Here is a 10,274-nt window from a genome sequence, read left to right on the forward strand (position 1 = left end):
ATCGGCATGGGCAGTGTACTTGTACGTGTACTAAGACACGGATGTCCATGTTCACTTCAATATAATATATGAAGGGAAAATGTCCAGGAAATATTGGGAAGGGCTGGAGGATAATGTGCAACTAGGTTGGGACAACTTCAAATAAGTAGGATTATCAAGCGCTGGTGAGTCAGTGAAAGGATTAAACTAATTACTAGGCACATTTCAAAATCATTGAGATAGGTATGAGATGAGAATTAATCATAATAAGGCGAAAGATATGACGTTTTCTATGAATATAGAGTAAAAATATAGTAATACAGAGTATAAATATAGGGCTTCAATATACATTAAATTTGAGACATTAGCTAGAACAGTTAGGAACAATTTATCTATTTCGGAAGTGTTTTGTAGAAGACTTAGCAAGATCAGTAAGGACTTTAAAAGAAGAGCTGCGTCAAGTAAAAAAAAACGGTTATAAAGAGGCGAGAGTTGATGGCAGGCATTTCAAGTTACGGTGCAAAGGGAAGAATCAGTCTCTCCATTCATACAGAGCTCAGTTGTGTGTGGCTCGGATACTTGGTCGTTGAGGTAAAGGATAAGCGTAGATTGGAGCCTTTTGAGAAGTGAGTGTCGAGGAGTATGAAAAATTAAACGGACGGAAATAAAAGCAAACTATAAACCTCTATATTTGTTTGGGAAAGAGAGATACTTGTTGGTGGAAATTCGAGAATGCAGGATAAGTGGATTCAGGAGATATGAGAGGCAATATGATGTTGAAGAGGGCAAGAGAGAGGAGAATGCTGGGGAAGCGACGTGGGGCGAGGAAGAGAACAGGCATGCCGGATGGAATTAAGCAAGGTGGAAAGTACTCAGAACTTAGTTACTGTTAAATGTAGTTTGGAGTTGAAGGGTATTTTGCGTCATGTTAGCTATGGCTTAGGATTACAGTGGTGTGTGGTACCAGGTACCTGCTATCAACAACCTATCAAAATTCCTGGTCAGTAACTACGAACTATTAATGATAGTTGGCTTCAACAGTGCATTAAAAATGTAGGAACTGCAAAAAAATCAATTTTAAATATCTTGTGGCTGCACGAGTTTTTTTTTGTCATTCGAACAATTTAAAGTGACGGAGTATTTTATGCTAGAGATTGAATATTATCCCATTTAGACAGCGGGAACCTCATACCAGAACACAACATATTTTTAAATCCATATTACATCATTATTGACAGTTACAGACGGCATCCAGAGACTTCTATGAAGAATACTTTCACACCTTCGAGAGATTCTTTACGACATCTGACACTGCTTCTCGGAGAGGGTGACCCTCGGGATTTCGTGAATACCTTTTATCCGGATGGTATACCGTAAATTTTTCCTTTAGATTTAAGTACGCCATATACTCGTATACACATATCTTACCTGAGAGTATCTTGAATAAAAATATCGGGCATAAATTCAACAATTGTAAAACATGCATCATATTTGCAAAAGTCCAGGAGTAGAATGAACGAAAATGTAGTTACATAATTCTATAATGTTGTACTAATAGTGTTATTTTTTGAAATGTAATTAATTTGTCATTCATTATTGGAATTAAGTCACTTTCAACTTTTAGTTAATTTAAGTCGACAATTTTAATGAAAGCCAATGATAAAACAGGAAAATACATTTAAAACATTCAAAGTAAAAAGGAAAATTTAATTTCGATTTAACTCTGAATCAATCGATAAAATAAGAAGGAAAAATGGAAGTTAAAAGAAAGATATCCAGACTATGATGAAAATACATATGAATTCGCGATTCAGATTGTAAGTAATTTTTCATTTTTTTTCATCCACAAATATTGTGATAACTTATCATTTGCAATTATTCCCACTATTAAAAAGATTTTAACTGTAAAATTCATTAAATATATTTTATTTCAACTATGCAAATCACCCCAGGGAAATGCTCAATTGAAGTACACCAAACTGAGACACACTCTTCCATCCTCAAAACAAACATGATTATTATTTGACGACTGCATGTACGTTTTAAATCCGATACATCATAACAGAAAACTAGACAAAAACCGTACTTCTAAATATTCCCTTTTTTAGAAATTGAAGTATCATTCTAAATTTCAACCGAGATAATATGCAATTAATAAGACACGAAGTGATCAATGAGTAACAAGTTACAATTACTTATAGGCAAAATTGCTGGGAAACAGTCAATTACACCTCATATTCGTAAAAGAATTCATCAAACCACTCATTTACGTGGAAATTATTAAAGACCAATCGAGGAAAGAGGATAAGACAAATTTAGTTGAGAGGGGGAGGGGGGAAGCGAGCAATCATTAAAGATGGAAAGAAAAAGTCTGCTCTTGTTTTTTACACCATGAGAACGGTTACAAACTTCCCCTATCACCAAAAGCGGTGTTTCAAAGTAAACAAGCATATATCTAATGTGGAGATAAAAATTCGACGTAGCCTCCAAGAAAGATATAACATATCTTCTCAATTGTTACAGGGAAGTGTTTTTTTCCTACATGGAGCACTGAACACTGGGTACAAACGGGCGGCTAAGGGCTTAGTGCCTAAAATCTAACTTCGACGAGTTTTTTAGTATGGATAACATTATTGCCAATAACGGGCTATGACATTGAGGTGGATCGAGGCGAACAGAGTGGTTGGGAACACCTAAAGACGGATCAAGGGCTGGGAAGAGAAAGAGAGGGGATGAAGCTCAAAGTAATGAGGAGGAGCGGGAAGTGGAAGAGAAAAAATAAGAAGGGAGAAATCGAAGACCAATCGAGGAAAGAGGATAAGACAAATTAAGGTGAGAGGGGGGAGGCGGGTAAGCGGAGAAATGGAATGGATTGGAGGGAAAAGAGCCAATGCAAAAAACAAAAGAAGGAGAAAAGAAAGAAGGTCGCTGGGATGCTGCGGATGTCATTATCAGAATTGGTACAAAAGGTGGATGGGTTAGGTAATATCAATCTTAAATCTTACTTTTAAAATTGCATTTAATTATTTCAACGGTGAATCGGACGTTTTAATAAGTGGCATATGTTAAGGAAGTAAGGAAACCTAAGGATCAATTCAAAATTTTTTCTTAAATAAATTTAATTATTATTGGAAAAAGTGAATCAAGCTGCGTGATAAGTGGCATAAATAGCTACGTAAAAGTCGCGAAGGACAAAAATGGTACGATGTTAATTCGAATAAGTTTGTTGTGCAAAATACATTTCGAATTAAATGACTGATATAACTTGAAAACGCATCTCGTTTTTTGAATAATAATATATAATTTTCACAAATAGGAACGAAATTCGACATTTTTCGAATCTCATTCTTTAACATCCACCTACAGAGGTGCACTTGGCAGTGAAATTGGCAAACTTTAAATTCAGCTGTATTTAAATCTTATATCAGGGTACATGCTCGCATAATACGGTTTGGAACTCCATCGTGAACATTTTCCTTTTCCATTTTGATATACCGGGACCCAATATTATTATCTAACCAAACATCTATCAATGAAATATGATGACTAAATATGGTGATATTTTAATATACGTATACATATATAAGGGACAAGCCATCAAATTTCGTATTGGACTGGGGAAATCGGGTATGGACACGGGCATAACTCACCTCGTTCAATGATAAAAACATGTAGAAAACTTCAGTTTTAAGTGACAAAAGCTCTTCAAAAATGGCCGAGACAGTGTGGAGAACGAGCCTCGCGCTGGACGGCAGTCGATGTCAAAAACCGACTACAAACGTACAACGTGTGCCTTCAAGTGCTGACTTCGGTTTGTTGTTTTTATGGGAGGTGACCGACAGCTAAGATAATTTGCGCCATTAGGGATGGAAGGGAAAGAAAAGGTTGATAGAAAACCGGCGTCGACATTAACCGACTCTTGTCAAAAGGGGTCCGCAGGTTAACGTCTCATCCGACGAACGTCGTACTCACTCAAAGTGCTCACCACAAAGGCCTTCTGTAGGCTTCGGCAGGTCAGACTGCCATGACAGTCTCAAGAAGACCTCTGAGAAGGCTGAAAGCTTAAACTTTCTAAAATGTGAGTGTCCTTTTACGTGTCATTTATGTTATTTTTGTGTTATAATGTGCCATCCAAATTTTATATCTATATAATATAGTCGGAGAAGCAAGATAGCACTAGTGAGCAAAAGCACAGAGAAACATATGAATAAAACTGACACGCATATCGAATTTTCGATGGCCAAACCACCTTCCCCTGGGGAAAGAGGAAACTCCTCCTCCACTCCCGGGAAAATGTGCAAATTGATCACGCTGTTCCTAAACCTTTGCCTAATCATAATATAATCTGATACTTTTCTGAGTCACCTGGAATTTTCCACTAGTATCCACGCCTTTTATGGCATCTAAACCAAGTGTTGGTCATGATTACCACGTATCTCCTGCGGAACTCAATTCCTTTCTCCCCACGGTCATGCCCCGTACCTAAACCGTAATCCCCCACCACATCACCATATCTGCCTTCACCTACCGTCACCTTCCAATCCCCCATCACTATCAAATGTTTCCCTGCAGGAACACACCCTATGATATCCTATAACTGATCGTATAGCCTATCGATTTCTTCCTCCTTATTGGTGCATGGAGGCATATATAACTGAACAAGTTCGTCGGTTCTCCTATTACTTCAACTAGTTACAGTATATCCGTTGCATGCTTTATGCTAAATATACTTCTTCATATCTTTTCATTCACCTTACCTATATATATGTATATATGTACTATAACTTTGATGGGGTGGAAGGTGGCTTGTACATCCTGATCTAGAGCTGTACACTGGTGGGAGCAATGGCAATTGCTCCTGGTAGGGTCACCCATGCCGGTTGGAGCCAGACGAAAGGTAGTCCGCGCAGCGTCTGTTCCTCAGTGAGGCGGCTGCAAAGGCTTCTGGCCCCAGCGGGGCGACCATTTTGTTAAGGTGTCACGTTAAAAACGACATTGAGGAAGGCAACGGGAAAGTCACTCATTTATTCATCCCATCATTTTTGATAAGAAATTCTACGGATCTCAATAATAATTCAAACGAAGGAGCGAGATGGTTTAAAGCCAACAAATATATAGAAAAACACAAAAATGTACACTCACACGTAATTTGAAATTTTTGGTGGCAAGACTACTTTTCCCTGCTGAAAAAAGGGATGGAGTGTGCATGTATGGGATATAGTCATTTCTCGTATATAAATAGAATGCAAGAAATAGAGTACTGTCAGCAAACAATCCTAATGAATTGAAGTAAAAATGAAAATCAATGCAATTCAACTTTTTATTCATAAAATTCATCGGTCAGGAAATTTTAACGAAATTCATATTATTATTATTATTATTTTAATTCATATAATTAAAATCTCCGCTTCTTCTGCCATGCATTAATGTCCATGCTCTTTTTCGGCAACATTGTAATGAATTAATTTGGTTAAGAGTGGAAGGACAGAAATCAAGTGGAAAACTTTCATTTTTCGAATTTTTCTCTAGATATCTCATATTCTCTGATATTATAGCGGGTTAATATTATGACGCCAACTCCGTTTGTCCTGGCGATTTTGTTTTTAATTACGGCGTTGAAGACCAACGGAAGGCAGCAATCACCCTTTTGTTGAACTTGTAGCCAGCATCTTTCTCGAAAAGCTCTACTATATGCCATATTGTTATATCATAATCCTAAGTGAAATTCTGACGGCACCAAAGGTTGAGTAAAGTATACGTTTCTTTCGCAATTCTCAAATCCTCAAATATTTTTCCCGCCACCGATGCGATTGGTAAATTCAAGAATTCGGCAACAAAATCTCGTTTTCTCTATTGTTATTCCAGATTTATCATGTTCTCCCGATTTTAAACCAATGTTCGGGACGCAATTCTCCTCAAAACCAATTCCATGAGGCTTACCTCGTCAACTGTGCACGTGAATCGGGACAAGGTGAAAATACCATACTCATTTCTCAAAATTTACTATCAAGAGTATCGCAAATTATTCGTACTCCTACATACATTGGTCGCTTCGATCATGCATATAAAATTCGGGAAATAGATGCCAGAACTAGCCGCCTCAAGGACTTCTTCTTCCCACGGACAATACGGGATAGCAACTGCAGGGTTATAGATAGCAAAAATTCCACTTGCCACCCTCAGCGTCTAAAAAATAATTAGTTCTACTTAAATTAGAGCATTTCAAATTTTTGTTTCCATTAAGACTTTGAAGTATTAGCTAAGATCATTTCCCATACTTGCCTATACGTGAGTCACAAATGATATTCTCGCTTACAAATTCAGAGGACTTTGGTTCGAATCTACCAAGGTGGGTTTCTCTCCTGGACATACGGCGTTTGCGATTGTTTTGTCTTTTATAATTTAACACAGAGTAGTTAAACACTAGAGATGGCGTTTTAATCCTAATAACGGCGCTACAAAGATATTGAATTTATTGATTTCGATTTTACGACCGATAAACAAAGTCGGCGCTGTACCATGGAAAAATAAGCAAGGTGGTTTAATACTCGTGAATCATAGTTCCATCATTTCACATTCAAAATAATCCCCTCGACGTCTCGCTTTCTCGTTAATCCCTTTGTCGACCAAATTGTTATAAATTATATAATCTATTCAGTATACATTATATGCTGAAGTTCGCACGTCATATGAGCCCCTGTCCGTCATTGTCGTCACAATTTTTTGTAGCTGGCGACATGTTGTGTAGATAAAGAGTATATAAAAACCTCACAGAAACCTCATTTGCTGCCCGTTTGTGACGACAGAAAATAATCCCCAGTAAACTTGAAGTTGGAATTTTATTTTACAGAGGCTAAAAAAATGGAAAGACATTCGCTTTGTATGAGGAAAATGAATTTTGATTCTACAACCGTAATGCATCCATATTCAACGCAAACCTTTGAGGTCCTTAGCATGGCTATGCCATGAGTGCGCTAACCATTATTTGACTGGCCATTATGTTACATAAAATTCCTTTCAGCTGTCGTATATGAGGGGGAATCAGAGTGGAAAAAAGGTTAATGAGATTGCCGCGGAAGAGTCCACAAATTCGAACATGACCTCTCTATTCAATCAATTTCTGGACCATCTCCCCCATTGCGATAAATGATGAACATTTCAATTTTATAGATGGCATTTGGCCCCTGCAATTTTGATCATGCGAAAAAATATCAAGGACGGCAAAAAATGTTCCGCTTAGCTTGTAGATTTGTTATATGGTCAAATCTTATTACTTTTGCAACCGTTTGTAGTATTATTAATTATTTACAGCTGCCCTGGATTTGATTCATCAAATGCTCTTGATGAAAGAAAAGCCATTTCAAGGATGTTCATGTTTAACTTTTCAGACTATTCTTAGGAGTCTCAAAAGTAATTCCTTACATTAAAGATTTTCTCGGCTTTTTAGCCTTCATTTGGCTTCGATTACTGATTCATTGATCATTGGTCATTATATATGCTCAATATTATCTGTGAACAGAATTAAAAAGGGTATAAAAATTTCATCAATCGAGCATGCTTCGGATAATATCTACAGTGAAAATTAGAATGAAAGGCTGTAATAACAAACCAATATATGTTTTACCGGAGTCAACGTTGATCGTTTTCTAATATTTTGTAAGCTTTTATATATATTTATTATTTCCGTTGTTCACTATTTATTTTTAAGGTCAGGATTAAAAAATTCCTCCTAGCTTGGACTCCACCGAATAATGTTGTCTTTTGAGGCAGTGCTCCAATGTTTCCAAGGCAACTCGCGGAGAATGAAATCGATATTGACATAAATTAAATAAAAATACTAAGAATTAAGAACAAAACAGAATCCATAAACCCGGGAAGTGTGTTCTCTCTTTGTTGTTTTTGCGGTGTTTAGTGAATTCTCCCATCAGCACGGTGGCACTGGTGAAGAGAGTTTTTAAATTAGTTAAAAGAGTAAAAACCGAATAATTCAGTCATATTACACCAATATTGAAGTGATTTAAATCTTTAATCAATCATAAGTTTACACATTATTTTTTCAATTTAAAACATTTTTTTTGGAAAATTTTGGCGCGGATATCCATATTTGGCATTGGTACTAGCGAAGGCGATCAGTCATACAGCGGGTGCGTAGAAACTCGATGAGAATATGCGTTGGAACGTTGTACTTCACGGTCTCAATTATCCTTCCTGAATGCTGCCTAAGAAATTCAGGAAAGTAAAAAACCAACTTTACGCAAGACACCATTAGGAAACCATAAACTCCGAACGCATATACAAATAAGGGGAGTTGACGCAAGGGACGGTGAGTGATATTTTGGGAAAATCCGGCTAAATGGCTTTAACCCGAGAGGCGAATATGATTAGCCATACGTTGAAAAAATCACGCGGCCGCGGGGAGCGAGCGGTCTCAAAGTGACGGAAGGATGAAGGGAGGGAAGAGTAACCCGGAAATTATCGGGAGAGCGTTGGAGGAAAGAAAAATGAAGCGAAAATGACAAAGCGAAGGAATAATGAAAGGAGAGGGAACTGGAATGACGGCGAATGAGTGCACGAAAATGAATTGAGGATGATGGATAGACATGGTAAGTAGCGACACATGTGAATGACAGCCAGAACGGAAATGGGAATCATTGAAGGACGTGTAGTTGTCAGCTCCACATCGAGAGCAAGATCCCAGTAAACTCCAAAACTCTGAAATTATTGACTTTTAATGCCTAAGTGCAGTTGTTTATGCGGGTGAATTCAAAAAGACAGAATTTTTCCACTAGATTTTAAGTTGGTTGAATGTGCAATGTTGATCTGATTAGCTAATATTTCCCTTCAAGAGGTATAGTGGGCGTGGCATTTATTGCCCATGGTTCCGCATATTTCTTTTCCTGTTCCTGCCTCGTGGCACATATAGAAGATATATTATGTCCATAAATTTTTCACACTTGTTTATACGTAAATTCATCCATCTCTCCCATTCATTTAGAGCCACATTACATATTTCCTGAGCAATGGTATGACGTTTTTGCCTGTGACCCTGTTAAAAATATGACACGTGGTGTATTTCCACGGTCTTCTTCAGGAGGAAAGCGACTTAATAAGGCATATTTTGGAAATATTCTGAACATAAATGTCAATATATAGGAACTGTGAGAGTGAGAGAAGGGGTATTTTGAATGAAAACAAACGGAACGAAAGATCTCAGAGCACTGGACTGGTGGGAAAATTTCTAATAAATACTGTGAAAACGCCTCTCATCTTTTACTTATTTGAACATACATCAGTTCCACAATATTACACTTTAAACTACTCAGCAATGATGTATAGTAAAAAGGTTAAGGCATTTAATAAATATTACATGAAACTAAAATGTCATGCTCAATATTTAATAATGTATGATGATTCCACTCAATTTTGATTATTCTGACAAAATTCCAATAATGATATAGATAAAATAATGAATATTTAGACACAAAATACAACTGCAATTATCATATTAATCAAACGAAAAATAAACAACTATTTTCATATATAATTAACAGTAGGAAATATGGAATATTTCAATAAATTGTAAAATCAACTATTTGAAATGGTCTACTAGATATTACTGAGGAAACTATTTTAATACATGTCGATGGTTGATTCCAATAGTTTTGACTGGCTCAAATAGTTTATCAAAAGTGAAAATATACGCTTTAAAACTGTTCAGTACGGTCAGGCATCTCCTTTAATGAGTTGCATAACATATTTCCCTTTGAGTAATGCGCAGACTCCACTATTTATCCCCATACTTGTTCAAGCTGCATGCACTAAATTTTAAGCCCACCACGAACGATCGTTTTTCTTGTGATCAAAAGATTATCATTTCATGTAGCACTCCAGAGGAAATGGGGAAGTATTAAAATTGCCGTAATATTAGCTGGGCTGAAGTGCTAACATGATAGCTGCGCGAAAAACAAATATTATACTGATAATAAATGCCCATCCTTTGATGTCTTGAAACCGAAGGGATAGGGTTAATAAAACAGATTGATAATAATCAAGTATTATAAAAATACAAAATAATTATGCAGACATCATTTCCACAATGAAATCATGGTGTTTCTCAATATTTTACAAGAAATATTTATAGATAGGTTGGCCTCGGTGGCGGCGGGATCCTGTTTCATGGGTCGCATGTTAGAATCTCGCCTAGTGAGATTACCCACACTGAATGCTAGTGCGCTTTTGATTTTACTTTTATTATTTTATGTTTATATTTTGATGAAAAAGGCTAAAAGCATTCT

Source organism: Hetaerina americana, unplaced genomic scaffold (genome assembly GCF_022747635.1).
Source record: "Hetaerina americana unplaced genomic scaffold, ioHetAmer1.1.p SCAF_9, whole genome shotgun sequence".
NCBI lineage: Eukaryota > Metazoa > Arthropoda > Insecta > Odonata > Calopterygidae > Hetaerina > Hetaerina americana.